Source organism: Moschus berezovskii, chromosome 3, assembly GCF_049115385.1.
Source record: "Moschus berezovskii isolate FMDL1 chromosome 3, NW_MosBer_1.0, whole genome shotgun sequence".
Lineage (NCBI taxonomy): Eukaryota > Metazoa > Chordata > Mammalia > Artiodactyla > Moschidae > Moschus > Moschus berezovskii.
Window position 1 is genome coordinate 82970727 of NC_142462.1, and position 23046 is coordinate 82993772.

At 38.5% G+C, this 23046-nt stretch overlaps 1 non-coding gene across 1 annotated transcript; it reads left to right on the plus strand.

Moving 5' to 3' along the window:
• The first annotated feature begins 4605 nt into the window (after nt 1–4605).
• On the plus strand, nt 4606–4678 carry TRNAY-GUA (transfer RNA tyrosine (anticodon GUA)). The gene has a single exon. It is a non-coding gene; the product is annotated as a tRNA-Tyr (tRNA).
• The last annotated feature ends 18368 nt before the right edge of the window (nt 4679–23046 follow it).

Here is a 23046-nt window from a genome sequence, read left to right on the forward strand (position 1 = left end):
ATGGTCAAGTTTAAGGTCTCACCAATTTATTGAAAGATTCAACTGAAATAATTTTGAAAGTGCTTTCAGTATATTAAGAACAATGGGATTAATAAAAATTATTATTGTTTAATATATTTAGTACAGCCCTACTGTACAGTTAGCTCTCATTTGAGAACAAATACAGCCCATCAGTGCTGTGGACAATAATCCACAGAAACAGCAATAAAAGGTTCATTTATCCTGGTATCCAACAAAGTTCAGGTTTCAGTCTCCAAGGGGAAACCAACACATTTGTCTGTTCATCTCAACTAAACTGAACCAGAAAAGTAAATCTGCTTTGAATATACAATGTTCTCAAGTTGAGTCTATGTGACATAGGATTATTCTTGCTCTTCTGGACAATCTCTGCTGTCACTGTACTCCATTGGCAAAGGGAAGGGAGAGTGGCCTGAAATCACATCTTATTCATAGACAGCCTTTTAAATCATATTTTTCAAGGGCTTCACTAAGTTACCTTTAGAAATTGTCAGTCATATTAATTTATACTCACATATGAAGCTGAATTGAATAACAATCTAACTATCCATTGCTGACAGGAACACTGAGTTTGTACACAAATGAGACCAGTATACACAGAATAGACCAATTGTGGGAAATCACTGGGTGCAGGAGTTTGTGTCCCTACTGTCACTGTTCTAGTTCACATTTATGGAAATGGAATGTTAATCTACTTGGGATTATGTCTCAGTAGAAATTTTCATCTTTAATCAAGAGTATAAAGTATATTGATACTTTTCTTCATTATTTTCTTTGTCTCCTCTCAGATATGATTTATAACTGGTTGATCATTCCAAAATGTTGAAGTTAGTATCGAGAGAGGAAATGGAAATCTGATATACACTAGAACACATGAAATCAACATGTAAAATTATGAGCAGAATACTATAAAATATTCTGGTTAGAAAGAGATGTCAAAAGCAACAGAATGCTATGCAATTAAATGTAAACTGCATTAAAATCTATTAATAAAAATTAAATTGTTGGCTTGTAGTAAGTTGAGAGGTTGACTTTAGTTACTGTTTCTTTTAAATTAATTTTGCAAATTGAAGCAAAACGAACAATTTGTGCTGGGAAATTCCTTTGTTACTATGCACTGTGCCACTAGATAGAGAAATATTACACCATGCGAAAATTCCTTGAAGTTAATTTATTACTTGCTCAGCTGTAGCCTGAAGAGGGATGTAAGGATGAGCATCAAAGGATTCAAAAGTCTTCTGCAAGAATTCAAAGCATTGCAAGACAAAAACTCAGTCAACCCAAACAAAGTTCTCTCAGACATTTGAACTTTGTGGCAGCAAGAAGCAAAACATTTTAAACAACACCTGTGCTCTGTAATTGGCTCAACCTTAATGGAAGATATTCACTAACAGACTAAAACACCTAGGAAGGGTTTCAGCAAATGGCAAGTTATTTCATAAAGAGCTCTGCTCAAGATAATTTATAAGAACGAGGAAGGCTTACTTAAAGCTACCACTTAGGATTGAAGTCAAATCAATTTCACAGTTCCTTTAAATTTTATTGATGTTTCTTCAACTTTTGTATTTCACAGAGTTGAAATAACAAAAACATCTCTAAAGGTGCCTCAATTTTAAATCCACTTTAAACTCAATTTTTATCTTCTTAATTTCTTTTTAAGAGAAAAGATTTGTTTCCATTTCAGGGACTCTGAATACAGCAGTAGAAACTGATGTACTAAAGTGTTCTGACAACTTTTGGTTTTTAACTGAAGTGTGGGCAGAAAGCCAAAGAACCTGTTCTTCCTCTGTGAAGGTATAGATTATAATATTTGGCATTTGTGTTTAGGGGTGAACAAGAAAGGAGGGCTCTACATATTATGTATAAAGTAAGCTGTGCTGGAGAGTATTGTAGCAAGTTGTATGGTGGAGTCTGTCACCTGACTTGGCTCTGCTCTAGGCCCTGTTGATCAGATCAGCCTTGCAGCCCAAAGTTTTCCACATTTCCATTTGTCACCATTAGGCAATTGTCCTGCAACTGATAAATTCTACTCATTTTCCTTTACTTGTAGCTTCAGAATATTTTCAAGCAATAATTGTATTTATTAAAATAACATTTTGCTTTTTAAAAAACTTTTAATTGGAGGATAGTTGCTTTACGGTATTGTATTGGTTTCTGCTGTGCGACAATGTGAATCAGCCATAATATCCCCTCCCTCTCTGAGTCTGCCTCCCACCGATCCCCCACCACCCTACACTTCTGTATAAGCACAGAGCACTAGGCTGAGCTCCCTGTGTTTTACAGCAGCTTCCTACTATCTAGCTGTTTTACACATGATTGTGTACATATTTCAGTGTTTCCTCAGGCTCCCTCACCAAAAAACAGCTTTGAGAGCCTTGTTGCTCTCCTGGTAGAATTAAAACTCAGAGAAGCAATGTAACAAAGTCTATTTCCAAAATTTGATCTTCACTACTCATAAGCAACTCCATATCATTGCATTGTAATATTGATATTTTAATGTGTATCTACATTTAATTCCCCCTCCCTTCAGTTCAGTTCAGTTTAGTCCGACTGCTCAATTGTGTCCAACTCTTTGTGATCCCATGGACTGCAGCACACCAGGCCTACTTGTCCATCACCAACTCCCGGAGTTTATTCAAACTCATATCCATTGAATCGGTGATCATTCCAATCATCTCATCTCTATCTCGTCCCCTTCTCCTCCCACTCTCAATCTTTCCCAGCATCAGGGTTTTATCAAATGAGTCAGTCCATCACATCAGGTGGCCAAAGACTGGAGTTTCAGCTTCAGCATCAGTCCTTCCAATGAATTTTCAGGACTGATTTCCTTTAGGATGGACCGGTTGTATCTCCTTCCTGTGCAAGGGACTCTCAAGAGTCTTCTCCAATGCCACAGTTCAAAAGCATCAATTCTTAGGCACTCAGCTTTCTTTATAGTCCAACTCTTTCATCCATACATGACTACTGGAAAAATCATAGCTTTGACTAGAGGAAACTTTCTTGGCAAACTATTGTCTCTGCTTTTTAATATGCTGTCTAGGTTGGTCATAACTTTCTTCCAAGGAGCAAGTGTCTTTAATTTCATGGCTGAAATCACCATCTGCAGTGATTTGGAGCCCCCAAAAATGAAGTCTCTCACTGTTTCCCCAGCTATTTGCCATTAAGTGATGGGACTAGATGCCATGATCTAGTTCTCTGAACGTTGAGTTTTAAGCCAACTTTTTCAATCTTCTCTTTCACTTTCATCAAGAGAATCTTTAGATCTTCTTTGCTTTCGGCCATAAGTGTGGTGTCATCTGCATTTCTGAGGTTATTGGTATTTCTCCCGGCAATATTGATTCCAGCTTGGGCTTCATCCAGTTCAGCATTTCTCATGATAAACAGTGCATAGAAGTTAAATAAGCAGGGTGACAATATACAGTCTTGACATACTCCTTTCCTAATTTGAAACGAGTCTGTTCTTCCATGTCCAGTTCTAACTGTTGCCTCTTGACCTGCATACAGATTTCTCAGGAGGCAGGTCAGGCGGTCAGGTAGTCCCATCTCTTAAAGAATTTTCCACAGTTTGTTGTGATCCACACAGTCAAAGGCTTTGGCATAATCAATAAAGCAGAAATAGATGTTTCTCTGGAACTCTTTTGCTTTATTGATGATCCAGCAGATGTTGGCAATTTGATCTCTGGTTCCTCTGCCTTTTTGAAATCCAGCTCAAGCATCTGGAAGTTCAGGGTTCAGGTACTGTTGAAGCCTGGCTTCAAGAATTGTGAGCATTATTTTGCTAGCGTGTGAGATGAATGCAATTGTGCGATAGTTTGAGCATTCTTTGGCATTGCCTTTCTCTGGGATTGGAATGAAATCTGACCTTTTCCAGTCCTGAGTTTTCCAAATTTGCTGGCATACTGAGTGCAGCCTTTTCACAGCAGCATCTTTTAGGATTAGAAATAGCTTAACTGGAATTCCATCACCTCCACTATCTTTGTTCATAATTATGCTTCCTAAGGCCTACTTGACTTCACATTCCAGGATATCTGGCTCTAGGTGAGTGATCACACCATCGTGCTTATCTGAGTCGTGAAGATCTTTTCTGTATAGTTCTTTTCTGTGTATTCTTGCCACCTTTTCTTAATATCTTCTGCTTCTGTTAGGTCCATACCATTTTATCCTTTATTGTGTCCATCTTTGAATGAAAAGTTCCCTTTGTATCTCTAATTTTCTCGAAGAGATCTCTAATCTTTCCCATTCTATTGTATTCCTCTATTTCTTTGCACTGATCACTGAAAAAGACTTTTTTATCTCTCCTCTCTATTCTTTGGAACTCTGCATTCAAATGGGTATATCTTTCCATTTTTCCTTTGCCTTTCACCTCTCTTCTTTCCTCAGGCATTTGTAAGTCCTCCTCAGACAGAAATTTTGCCTTTTTGCATTTCTTTTTCTTGGGAATAGTCTTGATCCCTGTCTCCTGTACAGTGTCACGAACCTCCGTCCATAGTTCTTCAGGCACTCTATCAGATCTAATCCCTTGAATCTATTTGTCACTTCCACTGTACAATTGTAAGGGATTTGATTTAGGTCATACCTGAATGGTCTTCCTTGGTGGCTCAGACGGTAAAGCGTCTGCCTGTAATGCAGGAGACCCGGGTTCGATCCCTGGGTCAGGAAGATCCCCTGGAGAAGGAAATGGAAACCCACTCCAGTACTCTTGCCAGGAAAATCCCATGGACAGAGGAGCCTGGTAGGTGACAGTCCATGGGGTTGCAAAGAGTCGAACACAACTGAGCAACTTCACTTTCTTTCTGAATGGTCTAGTGGATTTCCATTCTTTCCTCAATTTAAGTCTGAATTTGGCAATATAAAGTTCATGATCTGAGCCACAGTTAGCTCCCAGTCTTGTTTCTGCTGACTGTATAGAGCTTCTCCATCTTTGGCTGCAAAGAACATAATCAATCTGATATTGGTATTGACCATCTGGTGATGTCCACGTGTAGAGTCTTCTCTTGTGTTGTTGGAAGAGGGTCTTTCTTTGAGCAGTGCATTCTCTTGGCAAAATCTATTAGCCTTTGCCCTCCTTCATTCTCTACTCAAAGGCAAATTTGCCTATTACTCCAGGTATCTCTTGACTTCCTACTTTTGCCTTCCAGTCCTCTATAATGAAAAGGGGATCGTTTTTGGCTGTTAGTTCTAGATGGTCTTGTAGGTCTTCATAGAACCATTCAACTTCAGCTTCCTCAGCATTACTGGTCACAGCATAGACTTGGATTACTCTGATAATGAAATGTTTCCCTTGAGTGTTGCTGCTGCTGCTGCTAAGTCACTTCAGTCATGTCTGACTCTGTGCGACCCCATAGATGGCAGCCCACCAGGCTCCGCCATCCCTGGGATTCTCCAGGCAAGAACACTGGAGTGAGTTGCCGAGTGTAGTGTTCAATTTATTTCTTGTATTGTTTCCTGATTAAACTGCAGTTGTTTCATTTTTTTCTGCATGGATTTAGTTTCATATAATTGCAATAATATAATTTTGTTCTTTTAGTTTAATAAGATTGTATTTTAAGTATTTTCCAATGATTTTACATTGTTTTAATAAAACATAGTGCCCAGTGGAATTTTTCCCTTCCTACTTTTTTTTTTTTTCCTTGTTGTAGCCTTTTCTTTTTCACTTAAGGAGAGTCTTTAACACTTCTTATAAGGTTATCTTAGAATTAATATTGATGAGCTCTTTCACTTTTGGTTTGTCTTAGAGCTCTTTATTTCTCCAAGTCTGAATGATAACCTTGCTGGGTAGAATATTTAAATTGTAGGTTTTTCCTTTTCAAGACTTTAAATATATCATATCACTCTGCCGGCCTGCAAAGTTTCTGCAGAAAAATCAGCAGTCATTCATTTAGTGGTTCCCTTGTGTGTGTGTCTGTTTTTCTCTTGTTGCCTTTAGAATTCTCTGTGCTTTGATGTTTGCCATTTAATTATGATATATCTTGGTTTTGTCTCTGGGTTAATCTTGTTTTGGACTCACTGTGCTTCATGTATCTGGCCATCTGTTTCTTTCTTCAGGTTGGGGTAAGTTTTCAGCCATGATTTCATCAGATATATTTTCTCAGCCTTTTCATGTTTCTTCTCTTTCTGGGACACTTATAATGCAAATGTTAGTACACTTGATGTTGTCTCAAAGGTCCCTTTAACTATTTTTATTTTTAAAAACTTGCTTCTTTTTGATATTCTGATTGAGTGACTTGATTTCAGGGAATCTGTCTTCCAGATCACTTATGCATTCTTCTATATCACCTAATCTGCTATTCATTTCACTAGATAGAGTAGAAAAAGGAGTCCAAAGTGGCACTTAGAGTAAGTGGTAACTAGAAAAAGCCACAAAAGGGACAAAGAAAAAAGCCTGTGAAAAACCGCAGCTCAGAATGAGAGCCTCTGAAGTGAAAACACACCTAAACACACCCCCTTCCCTGATTGGCCTTGAACATACACCCTGTTTGCATTCCCTCCCCTGATTGGTGATGGGTACAAGCCCCAAGTTGCATGGGGAATAGCCAGTCAAGACCCAGAAATGGCCAAAAGGAAGAGACAAAAAGTATAAAGAAGGAAGTCAAATGAGTTGAGACCACTGCTATAGGGTTTAGCCTGCTTTCACATCTTGAGAGTGTATTGCATGCTGTCTGCTTAGTAAATCCTGACTGCTGGAGCTGTAACTAGTCTGTTGTTCCAGTTCTTTGCTATGATGAGACAATAAAAACTGACCTGACAATTCCCTTTAGTGTAGTTTTTATTACAATTACTGTATTCTTTTTCATGTATTCTAATTTTTGTTAAAGTTATCACTAGATTCATCTATTCTTTCCTGTGTTAACATTCTTATTACTATTACTATAAACTTTCTATCAGTTGAATTATTTACCTCTATTTCATTAGGACTTTTCCCCAAGGTTTTCCCTTATTCTTTCATATGAAATATATTCTTTGACTTCTCAGTTTAACTTTTTCTGTCTCTGTGGAATTATATGAAACAATTATCTATCCTGGTCATGAAGGTATGCACTTGTGTGGAAATGTCCCTATGCAGTCTGAGTAAGCCCAGTGGCTATGGTGGGAAATCTGGATCTGACATAAATGCGGGCTGTGTCTTCCCTGGAGGTGTGCTGGCAGCTGCAGCCTTGGTGGGAGGTAGGGCTGAAGTTGGAGAGGATAGATATGGAAGCAGGTGTCTAGAACCATAGGCTTCCTTTATGCTCAATGGCCTTATCAAGGACAGAGATGAGTCCAAGGGCATGAAGTAGAAATCTTGAGAGAATTGGGTTTCTCCCAGTTGTGATTCAAGTCTCTGCCTTGATTTGGGGCATGGCTAGGTTGTGAGGGCTTGGGGCTGCACTTCTGTGCTGGTTTCACTTTTACCCCCAGTGTACATGTCTTGGTTAGAGGCTGTGGTGTGGCAAGAAGAGTTGGTGTCACACTACTGAATTGGTTTTGCATGCATCCCAAGTGCATGCAGGGACTGATGCTCCTGCTGTGGTGTTTATTCTTTTCTCATATAAGCATTTAAGATCAAAGGGTTTGATGAAACTACAGCTTTACCTATATTTAGCAAGTATGGACATATTGTATTTTCATTATTAATTTAGTTCTTATTATATTTCAATCTCTATATAGGTTATTTGGGATCATAGTTATTTGCAAGATTCTGCATGATTGTTTTTTAGCCAGATATTTTTGGATGTGGATATTCATTTCCTACTGTTCATTTCCAGCTTATAAATTTAGCTGACTTTTGCTCAGTTCTGTATAATTCAGTTCATGTAATTCCTCAGTTCAGTTCAGTTCAGTTCAGTCGCTCAGTTGTGTCCGACTCTTTGCGACCCCATGAATCACAGCACGCCAGGCCTCCCTGTCCATCACCAACACCCAGAGTTCACTCAAACTCATGTCCATCAAGTCGGTGATGCCATCCAGCCATCTCATTCTTTGTCGTCCCCTCCCCCTCCCACCCCCAATCCCTCCCAGCATCAGACTCTTTTCCAGTGAGTCAACTTTTCAGATGAGGTGGCCAAAGTATTGGAGATTCAGCTTTAGCATCAGTCCTTCCAATGAACACTCAGGGTTGATCTCCTTTAGAATGGACTGGTTGGATCTCCTTGAAGTCCAAGGAACTCTCAAGAGTCTTCTCCAGCACCACAGTTCAAAAGCATCAATTGTTCGGTGATCAGCTTTCTTCACAGTCCAACTCTCACATCCATACATGACCACGGGAAAAACCATAGCCTTGACTAGAGTGACCTTGGTTGGCAAAATCATGTCTCTGCTTTTTAATATGCTATCTAGGTTGATCATAACTTTCCTTTCAAGGAGTAAGCGTCTTTTAATTTCCTGGCTACAATCAGCATCTGCAGTGATTTTGGAGCCCAAAAAAAACAAAGTCTGACACTGTTTCCACTGTTTCCCATCTATTTCCCATGAAGTGATGGGACCAGATGCCATGATCTTCATTTTCTGAATGTTGAGCTTCAAGCCAACCTTTTCACTCTCCTCTTTCACTTTCATCAAGAGGCTTTTGAGTTCCTCTTCACTTTCTGCCATAAGGGTGGTGTCATCTGCATATCTGAGATTATTGATATTTCTCCCAGCAGTCTTGATTCCAGCTTGTGCTTCTTCCAGCCCAGCGTTCCTCATGATGTACTCTGCATATAAGTTAAATTAGCAAGGTGACAATATACAGCCTTGACGTACTCCTTTTCCTATTTGGAACCAGTCGGTTGTCCCATGTCCAGTTCTGACTGTTGCTTCCTGACCTGCATACAGGTTTCTCAAGAGGCAGGTCAGGTGGTCTGGGATTCCCATCTCTCTCAGAATTTTCCACAGTTTATTGTGATCCACACAGTCAAAGGCTTTGGCATAGTCAATGAAGCAGAAATAGATGTTTTTCTGGAACTCTCTTGCTTTCTCCATGATCCAGCGGATGTTGGCAATTTGATCTCTGGTGCCTCTGCCTTTTCTAAAACCTGCTTGAACATCTGGGAGTTCACGGTTCACATATTGCTGAAGCCTGGCTTGGAGAATTTTGAGCATGACTTTACTAGCGTGTGAGATGAGTGCAATTGTGCGGTAGTTTAAGCATTCTTTGGCATTCCCTTTCTTTGGGATTGGAATGAAGACTGACCTTTTCCAGTCCTGTGGCCACTGCTGAGTTTTCCAAATTTGCTGGCATATTGAGTGCAGCACTTTCACAGCATCATCTTTCAGGATTTGAAATAGCTCAATTGGAATTCCATCACCTCCACTAGCTTTGTTCGTAGTGATGCTCTCTAAGGCCCACTTGACTTCACATTCCAAGATGTGTGGTTCCAGGTGAGTGATCACGCCATCGTGATTATCTTCGTCGTGAAGATCTTTTTTGTACAGTTCTTCTGTGTATTCTTTCCACCTCTTCTTAATATCTTCTGCTTCCGTTAGGTCCATACCATTTCTGTCTTTTATCGAGCCCATCTTTGCATGAAACGTTCCCTTGATATCTCTAATTTTCTTGAAAAGATCTCTTGTTTTTCCTATTCTGTTGTTTTCCTCTATTTGTTTTCATTGATTAGCTATGGAAGGCTTTCTTATCTCTCCTTGCTATTCTTTGGAACTCTGCATTCATATGCATATATCTTTCCTTTTCTCCTTTGCTTTTCGCTTCTCTTCTTTTCATAGTTATTTGTAAGGCCTCCTCAGACAGCCATTTTGCTTTTTTGCATTTCTTTTTCATGGGGATGGTCTTGGCCCCTGTCTCCTGTACAGTGTCACGAACATCTGTCCAGAGTTCATCACACACTCTATCTATCTGATCTAGTCCCTTAAATCTATTTCTTACTTCCACTGTATAATCATAAGGGATTTGATTTAGGTCATATCTGAATGGTCTAGTGGTTTTCCCTACTTTCTTCAATTGAAGTCTGAATTTGGCAATAAGGAGTTCATGATCTGAGCCACAGTCAGCACCTGGTCTTTTTTTGCTAACTGTATAGATTGTGTAATTCGTTATGATATGTTGTATAATCTATTAATTGATAACTTTTTAGAATGTTCTTTTATATGCAGTAGTCAGTAGTGCTATTTAACAAAATACTTCCAATTCTTTCTAGTTGTTATGAAGCTTGTATTGTGTTGCTAAGTGTCTAATAATCACCACAACTCAATGCTTACTTGCACTGTTATGTGCCACCAGCATGAAATACATTTTTGTTGTGTTAACCCACTGAGATTTGATTCTTTTTGTTCCTGCGGAATTATAAACCAATCCTGACTTGTGGATAGATGATGTTAGAAGCCTGGCAGTGAAAAAAGGTGGTAATCCATGTTATACATTATCAAAACACTTAATAAAATTACCACTTGTTATAACTTGGATGTCCAATCTTGCATCTAATGATTGTGAAGCCCTAGGAAAAGTAGTTGAAAATCCAAACAATATTGGCATGTATCAGTTGGCAGTAGCTGTTTTTATGAAGCTATTATGAAAGAGACTTAAAGAATGTATGCTTATAAAACATATTTTATCTCATCATTTGGCACAGGGTTTCTTTCTAGTCTATCAGATCAACTTGTTAATTGTTGTTGAAATCTACTATATTAAATTCTGTCTAGCTATTACTTTCTGAGATTATTTTAAAATCCTTTACCACATGAAAGGTAAACATTTCTTGAACAGAGCCTAAAAAATATTAATTAAAACATTCTTGTCACATTAGTTGTTAATAGAATTATAACCTTCGGTTGCTCAAACGACACCAGTAAAATAATGAAAAGGCAAACCAGGAAATAGCAAAAGGTATTTTCAGTAAAAATAACAAAGAGCTTAAGTCTGTAGTACTTAGAACTTCCTGCAAATCAGTTAGAATAACAAAAAGGTCAAACCAAAAGAAATATATATATATATATTTACAAAAGAAGTATGGACACTTCATCAAAAAGATAATAAACCTTTGAAAAGATTCTTAAGGAAATGCAAATCAAAATCTCAATAAGGAACTGCTATATACCTAAAACTGTTCAAGTGAAAAAATAAAAAATACTCTCATACACTGCTGCCAGGAATGTAAATTTGTGTAACCCCTTTGCAAAAGTGTTTTGCAGTATCAATTAAAGCTCAAATTGATAGCTGCTGCTGCTGGTAAGTCGCTTCAGTCGTGTCCGATTCTGTGCGATCCCAGAGATGGCAGCCCACCAGGCTCCCCGGTCCCTGGGATTCTCCAGGCAAGAACACTGGAGTGGGTTGCCATTTCCTTCTCCAATGCAGAAAAGTGAAAGTGAAGCCACTCAGTCGTGTCTGACTCTTAGCGACTCTATGGACTGTAGCCTACCAGGCTCCTCCATCCATGGGATTTTCCAGGCAAGAGTACTGGAGTGGGTTGCCATTGCCTTCTCCAAAATTGATAGCTATGTCCTAGCTAACCCAGTCACACAATGAAGATCTTTGAGGATCCCAGCTCTATGTAAAGGAAACCCACTGAACCCAGGAAGCTAGGCTAGTCATAGGACTCAACTCATTTTTTTGCCTTTTCTCAGAAAGAACTGTTCTGTGCTGCCTATTGTCCAATATCTTAAAATGATTGTTTCAACTATTTAACTGGTTTTTAGTATTTCAAGGCAGGAGATTAAACTGTTTCATACTGCTCATCCATCTTGGTTGAAAGCTGATATTGTGTGACTTTTTGTTGACTTTCTGCTCTGGCCATTTCATCCCCCTGCTGGCATAGAACGTGCAGCTGCAGCTGCCCTAGTGGCATACCTGTGCTGTGATGTCTCAATGCCAAAAATGTTTGCCAATAACCTGAAACACTTTAAACTCATGCATAGTTAGTTTGTGATTTATTTTTTAACTTTTCTACCCTTTTTTCCAGGAATTTAACAGGAAATTAAAATTTATTTCTTTCCACATACTTTGATTTTTTTAAAAAATCTCTTTATTACAAACATATGTTCACATTTTCCCAAAAAGGAAATGTAAATCCTAGCTGATAACTGTACTTCAGTTTGGGGGTTTGCAATGAGACCACCTATCTGAACTTGCTTTTCTGTGTTTTCATATGTTGATGTATTATTAAATGTTATGATAAAACTCTCTAAAATGCTTGAAATTGCTTATTAAGATGCTATAAAACTAAAAATATTCTTGAACTTAAAATTTCTATGAATATGGATAAGCTACTAAAATATGTGATGGCCCAAATGTAAAACAGCAGTAGTTAAATTTCTCTTTAAGTTCCTTTTCTTGAATCTTGTTTTATTCAGCAGAGAATATAAAGGTGTTCTCTTTTTGATATTTTGTTGTTGTTTCTCTTGATGTGGAAGAAGTATGCATGTAATCAGGGTACCATTAAATAGCCATAGTAAGTAACAGTGACTCAGAAACTTACTAAAGAACCTGCATTTAATGTTTAAAGTTTTCAAATAATTTTAAAAGTTACTTTCCATTTACAGTTATTGCAAAATACTGGCTATATTCCCTGTTTTATTTAATATACATTTGAGCCTATCTTACAGCCAGTAGTCTATACCTCCTACTCCTCCACTTTTTAACTTTGCTTCTTTGTTTAGCAAGGCACTGATTGGCAAAATGATTAAATAGCTAAAGTTGACTTTTTTTTTTTTTGGTATGAAAAGGGAAAGGGAAAGTCGCTCAGTCATGTCCAACTCTTTGTGACCCCATGGACTATGCAGTCCATGGAATTTTCCAGGCCAGAACACTGGAGCGGATAGCCTTTCACTTCTCCAGGGTATCTTCCCAACCCAGGGATGGGATCCAGGTCTCCCACACTGCAGATGGATTCTTTACCAGCTGAACCACAAAGGAAGCCCAAGCATACTGGAGTGGGTAGCCTATCCTTTCTCCCGACCCAGAGATCTAACTGGGGTCTCCTGCATTGCAAGCAAATTATTTACCAAATGAGTTATCAGGGAATTCCCCTCCTCCCCATTTTTTTTTTTTTTTTTGGTTACTTCCATTGAATTCACCTCTACTTCCTCATTTTACTCTGAGGTAGCCAGCAGCTCATATGCCTTTCCAGGATGTTAGTACCTATGGCCATGGATGTCGATACTGTCCTTTCAGGTTCTCTTTTTCCTGTTTTTCTGCAGAGTAGTTTATATTGAATCTCATAAGCATAGTTGAAATTAGTTGTTACTAATGGTTTAAGACAGAGTCAGCAACTTTCTCTCAGTAAGGGGATAGATAGATAGTAAATATTTTTCAAGTTTAGGCCCTTCAGATTCTGTTGCACCTACTCAGCTCTGCCACTGTGACACAAAAACAGCTCTAGTTCAGTTCAGTTCAGTTCAGTCGCTTAGTCGTGTCAGACTCTTTGCGACCCCATGAACCACAGCATGCCAGGCCTCCCTGTCCATCACCAACTCCCGGAGTTCACTCAAACTCATGTCCATCAAGTCGGTGATGCCATCCAGCCATCTCATTCTCTGTCGTGCCCTTCTCCTCCTGCCCCCAATCCCTCCCAGCATCAGAGTCTTTTCCAGTGAGTCAGCTCGTCACATGAGGTGGCCAAAGTATTGGAGTTTCAGCTTTAGCATAAATCCTTCCAATGAACACCCACTAGGCATGATGTAAATGAATAGGTGAGGCTGTTTACCATTAAAACTTTAGGTACAAAAATAGGCAGTGGGCCAGATTTGGCCTGTGGCCATAATTTGCTGAATTCTAATTGAATTTCTTTCCAAAGCAGTATGTTAGAATTTCGACAGAAACCTCTGGGAAACCCTGTAACTGAAGTTTTAAAAGTGGGCTTTCATATGGCAATAGAGCTGTAAGTCATACATTTTTAAGCCATTCAGCATCCAGAGCAAATCGTGTTACTAAACAGATATATATATATATGCATATGAAGAGTGCCTCATGAAAAAATTTTTCAGTTTTTCATATTTACAATACTATAGGCAGTATATGAGAGTTTAATATCCACTACAATTAAAGCAATACCAAAATAAAGCATGGCTGATTTTTATTAACTTTCAAAAGCATTGTCAACTGATGATTATAGTACTTGAGAAACATTTTAAAATAACAGAAATTATGCAGTGGTCAGATATGGAGTTTGGTAAATTACTTAGTATCCCATTTAAAAGAAGCCTCATTTTTTTCAAAATTTTTTCCTAATATGGATATATACTCATTGTTTTTCAAAATTATTTTCTAATATGGATATATATTCATTTTCTAATATGGATATTTTAAGAGTGGAGGTCTACCCTTAAAATATCCAAATGAGGATCCATAGATAAGCTACAAGTCTCAGTGGGATGAAGGAAAATAAGCATGATTTTCTGTTACCTAACTTTGAAAAATGTCATCAATGTAATTTCTCCCTAACAAAGGAGCAGTTCTCTACTGGTTAATGTTTCTCTACTGCTATATGTAGACTGTAGAGTTGCATTTCTTTCCTTTAAAATCAAATCTAGTTTGAATAAGTTTTTCTTTGGAACTTGTAAGAAATACCATGGGTTTTCAAGTAAGACTTAAATGATTTTACTAAAAAGTTGTGTTATGGCTTTGAAGACTACATCCATGGTTTCAGGTGATTCGGGGAAAAAAATTAGTCAACCAGTGTTTTCTGCCATACTGTCACTTCTAGCTCTTTAGGTGCCTTTTGTGTTGGTAGCTTTGCTGTAAAATTTTCCAGCTGAGATATACTTGGCCATTGCAATGACATTCTTTTCTTGGCTAAATCTAGGTGACTTAAAAAGTTTCTTGAGACTACATACAAGAATAGAAAGCATTATTAAACCATTTAGAACATTTTTAAAAAGCATATTCAAAGATTACAGTGGTCACTAAGCAGGAACATTCCATTTCTTATGCCAGTAAGAATTCGATGAGCTTTTATAATAACAGGTAGGTCAGGATCTCAAGCAATTTTTCAAGTCATTTCACAGTAATTCCAAAGTTATACATTTATTCTTGAAATTAATAGTGTGCCATAAATCTTGACTTTTATTTTTACTTAAAAACCCCTGCCTTCATTTATTCAACAGATGCATCTTGAACCTACTATGTGCTAAGATTTAGGAAGTGAAAGATGAACAAATTAGGTGTAATTTCTGGCCTGATAAAATTAACAGTCAAGATGGCCAAATCAGACACTAAACAAGTAGAAATCTATGTATACTAATTTCATTGTATGCTAAACAGATTCATATGCATATAAGTGCTTCATGAAAGAAACTGTCTTTTAACATATTTACCATGAATATTGTATGGGGATTTAAGGAAGGAAACAACCCTGTGACATTAGAGTGACAAGTTATTGTACCCTGTACCAACCAACAAGTAAGGATCCCAGCAATTCCTCCGCCAACGAAAAGTGCAAAAGAAGCAGTGTGTCTCTGCTACTCTGTTTTCTAAGGAGTTTTCGTAAGGAACAGAAATATCCTAATAAATCAGGGCTACTTATGGCAACCCACTCCAGTATTCTTGCCTAGAGAATCCTATGGACAGAGGAGCCTGGCAGGCTACAGTCCATGGGGTCACAAGAGTCGGACACAACTTAGCGACTCCACCACCACCACTTTATGATAGTAGTAATCTATAGAATGGAAAAAAATATTTCAAGTTTGTTAGTGCACATTAAAATGATTTATGATTTTCTTTAACTTTAGTTTCTTAAACTTCTCAGCTCTCTAATCCCATGGACATGCCTACAATAACCCTTTATTCTTATCATTTCATCTTTGAGAAACCCCTAGTTCCCTCACTCCAGTGCTGTTCTGAATGGAAGGCTGCAAGTCAGGGGAGAGAAGTCACATGAGATCTTCTTCACCTAATACCCTGGTTTGGTTCTGATTGACAGGTGGTAAATTCTTGGGCAATCTGACATCACAAGATGGAGCCTAAGCTCCCACAGAACTGTTTCTTTTGAAATGTCAGGCTTCTGTGCAACCAGGGCACTCTTCTGAAATGGAGTCAAGATTCAGGACCTTCATGTCACTTCTGATTTAACTATTCTCCACATTAGTCTGTATTTAGAAAGCTGTGGTCACACTAGAGAGCTTATTCTTACTGTTCTTCTGAATATCTAATCATCTGCATGGCACTCTCAGATCTAACTTAATGCCTTAACAACTAAAAGAGAAATGCACTGTGAAAAATTCACACCTGTGCAAGAATCTGAAACACAGAATGGCAAATATATTAAATAGGATGGCATTTTTCCACAAGTAACAGACAACCTGAAAAGCAATGGCTTAAATTACTAATCATTTATCTTCTTGTAAATAAGAAGTAAGCAATCCACTGTTGATCTCACGGAGTCATCAAAATCCAGTTTCCTTCAAGCTTTTAGCTCAGCCTGTCTTAGCATGTGATTTTCATCCTCAAGTTTTCTTTTCAGTTATTCTCAAAATTTCAGAATTTTACAGACATTGAAGAAGTGTAACCAATATTTGCTTCCTCATGACAGTAAAATGGCATCGGATGCTATATAGTCACAAACCTTTGTAAAATCCGGGTAACTACAGGGAGCAGAGAGAAAGAAGGTACCGCTTTGTTTATACCTGACATCAGTGTTGTCTGAAACCTGACAAAGCATGGCACCAGCTTCTGAGGAACCAAAAGGCAAAGGCTTGAGAGCTTTCAGGACTAGAGATGAAGGAGAGGGAGGCAATGTGAGACAAATGCTACCCTTAAAAGCTTGTGATGAAAAACTAGGAAGGGCAAATGGTGTAACTTTTTAGGATCTTTGTATGACTGACACACTGTGTATGGTGGGAGAGCCTCATCTTATGGAAGGAAGAAAAATCCTTCCTCTCTACTTAATCTTCCCTAACACCAACTCAGGGGCTTGGGAGGCACATTTTCCCACTCCATGTGGGTGGAGATCTAGGCTCACTACTTAGTCTCTGCTGGGGTGAGTAGGGATGGGAGTCCATAGGTTTCTTTTGCAGTGTTTGGTCAGAGTAAAGTGGCTATTGTCTTAAAGTTTTCTTTGGCTTGACTGCCCTAGACTGTTCCTTTGGCTATATGGAACAGACTTCTCTGGTGCTTTTGTAGTGTGCATTGTTAACATTTCCAGATTGTGGCTTCTTCAGCTCCCACTCTGGGATTGTTGTTGGTATTCCATCACTCAGACATGTTCAACTCTTTGCAACCCCATGGACTGCAGCATGCCAGGTTTCCCTGTCCTTCCCCATCTCCCGGAGCTTGCTCAAACTCATGTCCGTTGAGACGGTGATACCATCCAACCATCTTGTCCTCTATTGTTCCCTGCTTCTCCTGCCTTCCCTCTTTCCCAGCATCAGTATCTTTTTTAATGAGTCATTTCTTTGCATCAGGTGGCCAAAGTATTGGAGCTTCAGCTTCAGCATATGTCCTTCGAATGAATATTCAGGACTGATTTAGGATTGACTGGTTTGATTTTCTTGCAGTGCCAGGAACTATTAAGAGTCTTTTCCAACACCACAGCTCAAAAGTATCAATTATTTGGCACTGAGCCTTCTTTATGGTCCAACACTCACATCCATACATGACTACTGGAAAAACCATAGCTGTGACTATAAGGACTTTTGTTGGTAAAGTGAAGTCTCTGCTTTTTAATATGCTATCTAGGTTGCTCACAGCTTTTCTTCCAAGGAGCAAGCATCTTTTAAGTTCATAGCTGCAGTCACCATTTTCAGTGTGGGATATGTGAGGCTAAAATAAACTCCACGGAACACATCATTACATCGTTCCTCAGGTTGGAATCATCCTAGCCAATCTGGCTTGTTTCCACTAATTGTTAGCATCTTCTCATGACCGTTTTATATATAATGTCCAGGATTGTCAGATATATTGACTGGGAGAAAGAAAAGTATATTTACCACATCTTCTTGGAAACAGAAGTTGACTAGAGCCAAGCACATTTTTTTATTTCTAGGAAGTAGATTTACTATATGTTGAAAAAAAAATTTAAGTGAAATTCCTTTTATTTAACCCAATATATTCAAGAAAGCCTCAGCAATTCAAAATGTTAATTTTGATGTACTGTGCCAGTGTAACTTGCATTCTGTGTAAGCTGAAAAACATATATCTAAACATATTCCAGCTTTAAAAGACTTTCCTCCACCCCCAAAACTAAAGGCAAATCCTGGAGATAAATAGATTATTTGAAACAGATTATTTATATTTAAATAAAGGAGCCATTTAGCATTTAGTATTTCTTACAGAATATCTTTTGTTTTGCCTTCAAGTTGACTCCCTGAAAGAGAAATTCTTCATCATTAGGCAGAGGATTGAAGAGTTGAGGATAAGTTCAATAAAGGAAGGTCTTCTCTTGTGGCTAAGACAGTAAAATATCTGCCTGTGATGCAGGAGACCCAGGTTCGATCTCTGGGTCAGGAAGATCCCCTGAAGAAGGGAATGGCTACCTACTCCAGTATTCTTGCCTGGAGAATTCCATAGACAGAGAAGCCTTGTAGGCTACAGTCCATGGGGTCACCAAGTTTCAGACACGACTGACTAACACTTTCACTTCACTAAAGGAAATTTGCCATCATTCCTTTGCATACTCTCTGATTTTAGAATGTTTCATCAAAGGTTAGAATGTCCTCATTCTAATGCCATGCTTGACATTTTAAAGGAATGATGTGCTTAATTTGTTCTGGGTGCATTTTTCCTCCACATATTACCATCTCTTGGAATCCAATGCCTCTTGAGAGTGTGATGGGATGATTGTCCTTGCTGCCTGCATGCAATGCAAGATCAAAAGGTGCAGATAGGTTGCCAGTGGCTTAGAGGAGAATCTCAAAGACAATACTGTTCAGTTCAGTTCAGTCACTCAGTCACGTCCGACTCTTTGCAACTCCATGAATTGCAGAACACCAGGCCTCCCTGTCCATCACCAACTCCCGGAGTTCGCTCAAAATCATGTCCACAGAGTCGGTGATTCCATCCAGCCATCTCATCCTCTGTCGTCCCCTCCTCCTCCTGCCCCCCAATCCCTCCCAGCATCAGAGTCTTTTCCAGTGAGTCAACTCGTCGCATGAGGTGGCCAAAGTATTGGAGTTTCAGCTTCAGCATCAGTCCTTCCAATGAACACCCAGGACTGGTCTCCTTTAGGATACACTGGTTGGATCTCCTTGCAGTACAAGGGACTCTCCAGAGTCTTCTTCAGCACCACAGTTCAAAAGCGTTCTTTGGCAATCAGCTTTCTTCACAGTCCAACTCTCACATCCATACATGACCACTGGAAAAACCATAGACTTGACCTTTGTTGGCAAAGTAATGTCTCTGCTTTTTAATATGCTGTCTAGGTTGGTCATAACTTTCCTTCCAAGGAGTAAGCGTCTTTTAATTTCATTCCTACAATCACCATCTGCAGTGATTTTGGAGCCCCAAAAATGTAGTTCTCTTTTATTCCCTAGGAAGCAAATGGATGTGAGATGGTGGGACGTGGTCAAGCAGAGGGCTTGTGCTTTATTCCTAAACCCAGAAAGCAAGCAGACTGACTGTATTCAGGTACAAGTCTCCTCAGGAATTATCTCTATTGACTTTTAGAGCTTCTTAGATTATTTTAAGAAATCCTGTGTCACCAAAACTTTGATGGAATAAAGGTTACTATTTTGCAGAAAAATATGGATATTCATGATTCAAATAGAAAAGTGTTTCCATATTCCAAACTCTAAACATGAAAAATGTTTTAGGAATATGTTAACCATTTATTCGCTTATATTTTTATACATGCACAGAAGTAATATGTGATAAATTTCCATGAAAGCATACCTTTCTATAAATTATTTGTGTTAAGAAAATGTGTCATGGTTTACTTGGCAGTGGGTTTCTTTCATAGTTCTAATAATGGACATGTTTCTTTGAAACCATTTTTTAAAAAATTTTATTACAGTATAGTTGCTTTACAGTGTTGTGAGCAGTATAGCAAAATTATTCAGTTAAATGTATATGTGTGTGTGTATATATATATATATATATACATTTTTTTTTAATTTCCTGCACTTTAGGTCACCCAGAACATTGAGTAGAGGTCTGTGTGCTATATTATAGTTTCTCATTTGTTATCTATTTTACTGATAGTGTCAGTCTCAGCCTCCGAATTCATCCCACCTCTCACTTTCCCCCTTGTTAGCCATATAGTTGTTCTCTGAATTTATTTGTTCTCCTCTTCTGCTTTGTAAATAAAATTGTCTATACAAATTTTGTCAGATTCCACATGTATGCATTAATATACAGTACTTGTTTTTCTCTTTCCAATTTACTTCACTCTGTATGGCAGTCTCTGGGTCCATCCCCATCTTTACACACGACCCAATTTCATTCCTTTTTATGGCTGAGTAATATTCCCTCGTGCACATGTACCACATCTTCTTTATCCATTCTTCTGTTGATGGGCATTTAGGTTGCTTCTATATCCTGGTGATTGTAAATAGTGCTGCAATGAACACTGAGGTGCATGTATCTTTAAATTAGGTTTTCTATGAATAAATGCACAGAAGTGGGATTGCTGAGTCATACGGTAGTTCTATTTTTAGTTTTTTAAGGAAAGTCTATACTATTTTCTGTAGTGTTTGTATCAATTTACATTCCTGTCAACAGTGTAAAAAGATTCCCTTTTCTCCATACACTCTTCAGAATTTATTTTTGTTTATTTTTTTGTTCATGGCCATTCTTACCATGTGAAGTATAGTTTTGATTTGCGTTTGTCTAATTAGTGGTGTTGAGAATCATTTCATGTGCTTCTTGACATTCTTATGTCTTCTGTGGAGAAATGTCTATTTAGGTCTTAAGCTCTTTTTTGTTTTTACTGGGTTGTTGTTGTTGTTTTTTTTTATTTTAAATATATTGAGATGCATGAGCTGCTTGTATATTTTGGAGATTAATTATTTGTCAGTTGCTTCCTTTGCAAATGTTTTGTCTCCTAATCTGAGGCCTGTCTTTTCATCTTGTTCATAGTTTCCTTTGCTGTGTAGAAGCCTTGAAGTTTGATTAGGTCCCAATTGTTTATTTTTATTTTTATATTCATTATTTTCTCAAGGCAAGTATACCAAAGTGTTTTACCATTCCCTTCTCCAGTGGAACACATTCTGTCAGACCTCTCCACCATGACTCGCCCGTCTTGGGTGTCCCCATGGCATGGCTTAGTTTCATTGAGTTTGAAAAGGCTGTGGTCCGTGTGATCAGATCGACTAGTTTTCTGTGGTCCACTGGAGAAGGGAATGGCAAACCACTTTAGTATACTTGCCTTGAGAACCCCATGAACAGTATGAAAAGGCAAAATAATAGGATACTGAATGAGGAATTCCCCAGGTCGGTAGGTGCCCAGTATGCTACTGGAGATCAGTGGAGAAATAAATCCAGAAAGAATGAAGGGATGCAGCCAAGCAAAAAATATACCCAGTTGTGGATGTGAGTGGTGATAGAAGCAAGGTCCGATGCTGTAAAGAGCAATATTGCATACGAACCTGGAATGTTAGTTCCATGAATCAAGGCAAATTGGAAGTGGTCAAACAGGAGATGGCAAGAGTGAACGTAGACATTCTAGGAATCAGTGAACTAAAATGGACTGGAATGGGTGAATTTAACTCAGATGATCATTATATCTACTACTGTGGGCAGGAATCCCTTAGAAGAAATGGAGTAGCCATCATGGTCAACAAAAGAGTCTGAAATGTAGTACTTGGATGCAGTCTCAAAAAAGACAGAGTGATCTCTGTATGTTTCCAATGCAAAACATTCAATATTACAGTAATCCAAGCCTATGCCCCAAGCAGTAACGCTGAAGAAGCCGAAGTTGAACGGTTCTTAAAAACTTACAAGACCTTTTAGAACTAACACTCAAAAAAGATGTCCTTTTCATTATAGGGGACTGGAATGCAAAAGTAGGAAGTCAAGAAACACCTGGAGTAACAGGCAAATTTGGCCTTGGAACACGGAATGAAGCAGGGCAAAGGCTATAGAGTTTTGCCAAGAGAACGCACTGGTCATAGCAAACACCCTCTTCCAACAACACAACAGAAGACTCTAAACATGGATATCACCAGACAGTCAACAAAGAAATCAGATTGATTATATTCTTTGCAGCCAAAGATGTAGAAGCTCTATACAGTTAGCAAAAACAAGACCAGGAGCTGACTGTGGCTCAGATCATAAATTCCTTATTGCCAAATTCAGACTTAAATTGAAGAAAGGAAGGAAAACCACTAGACCATTCAAGTATGACCTAAATCAAATGCCCTATGTTTATATATTGGAAGTGAGGAATAGATTTAAGGGACTAGATCTGAGAGAGAGAGTGCCTGATGAACTCAGGACGGAGGTTCGTGACATTTTACAGGAGACAGGGACCAAGACAATCCCCATGGAAAAGAAATGCAAAAAAGCAAAATGGCTGTCTGAGGAGGCCTTACAAATATAGCTGAGAAAAGAAGAGGAGCTAAAGGCAAAGGAGAATAGGAAAGATATAAGCATCAGAATGCAGAGTTCCAAAGAATAGCAAAGAGAGATAAGAAAGCCTTCCACAGCAATCAATGCAAAGAAATAGAGGAAAACAACAAAATAGGAAAGACAAAAGATTTCTTCAAGAAAATTAGATATACCAAGGGAACATTTCATGCAAAGATGGGCTCGATAAAGGACAGAAATGGTATGGACCTAACAGAGCAGAAGATATTAAGAAGAGGTGGCAAGAATACACAGAACTGTACAAAAAAGATCTTCACGACCAAGATAAGCACGATGGTGTGATCACTGACCTAGAGCCAGACATCTTGGAATGTGAAGTCAAGTGGGCCTTAGAAAGCATCACTACGAACAAAGCTAGTGGAGGTGATGGAATTCCAGTTGAGCTATTACAAATCCTGAAAGATGATGCTGTTAAAGTGCTGCATTCAATATGTCAGCAAATTTGGAAAACTCAGCAGTGGTCACAGGATTGGAAAAGGTCAATTTTCATTCTAATCCCAAAGAAAGACAATGCCAAAAAATGCTTAAACTACTGCACAATTGCACTCACCTCACACGCTAGTAAAATCATACTCAAAATTCTCCAAGCCAGGCTTCAGCAA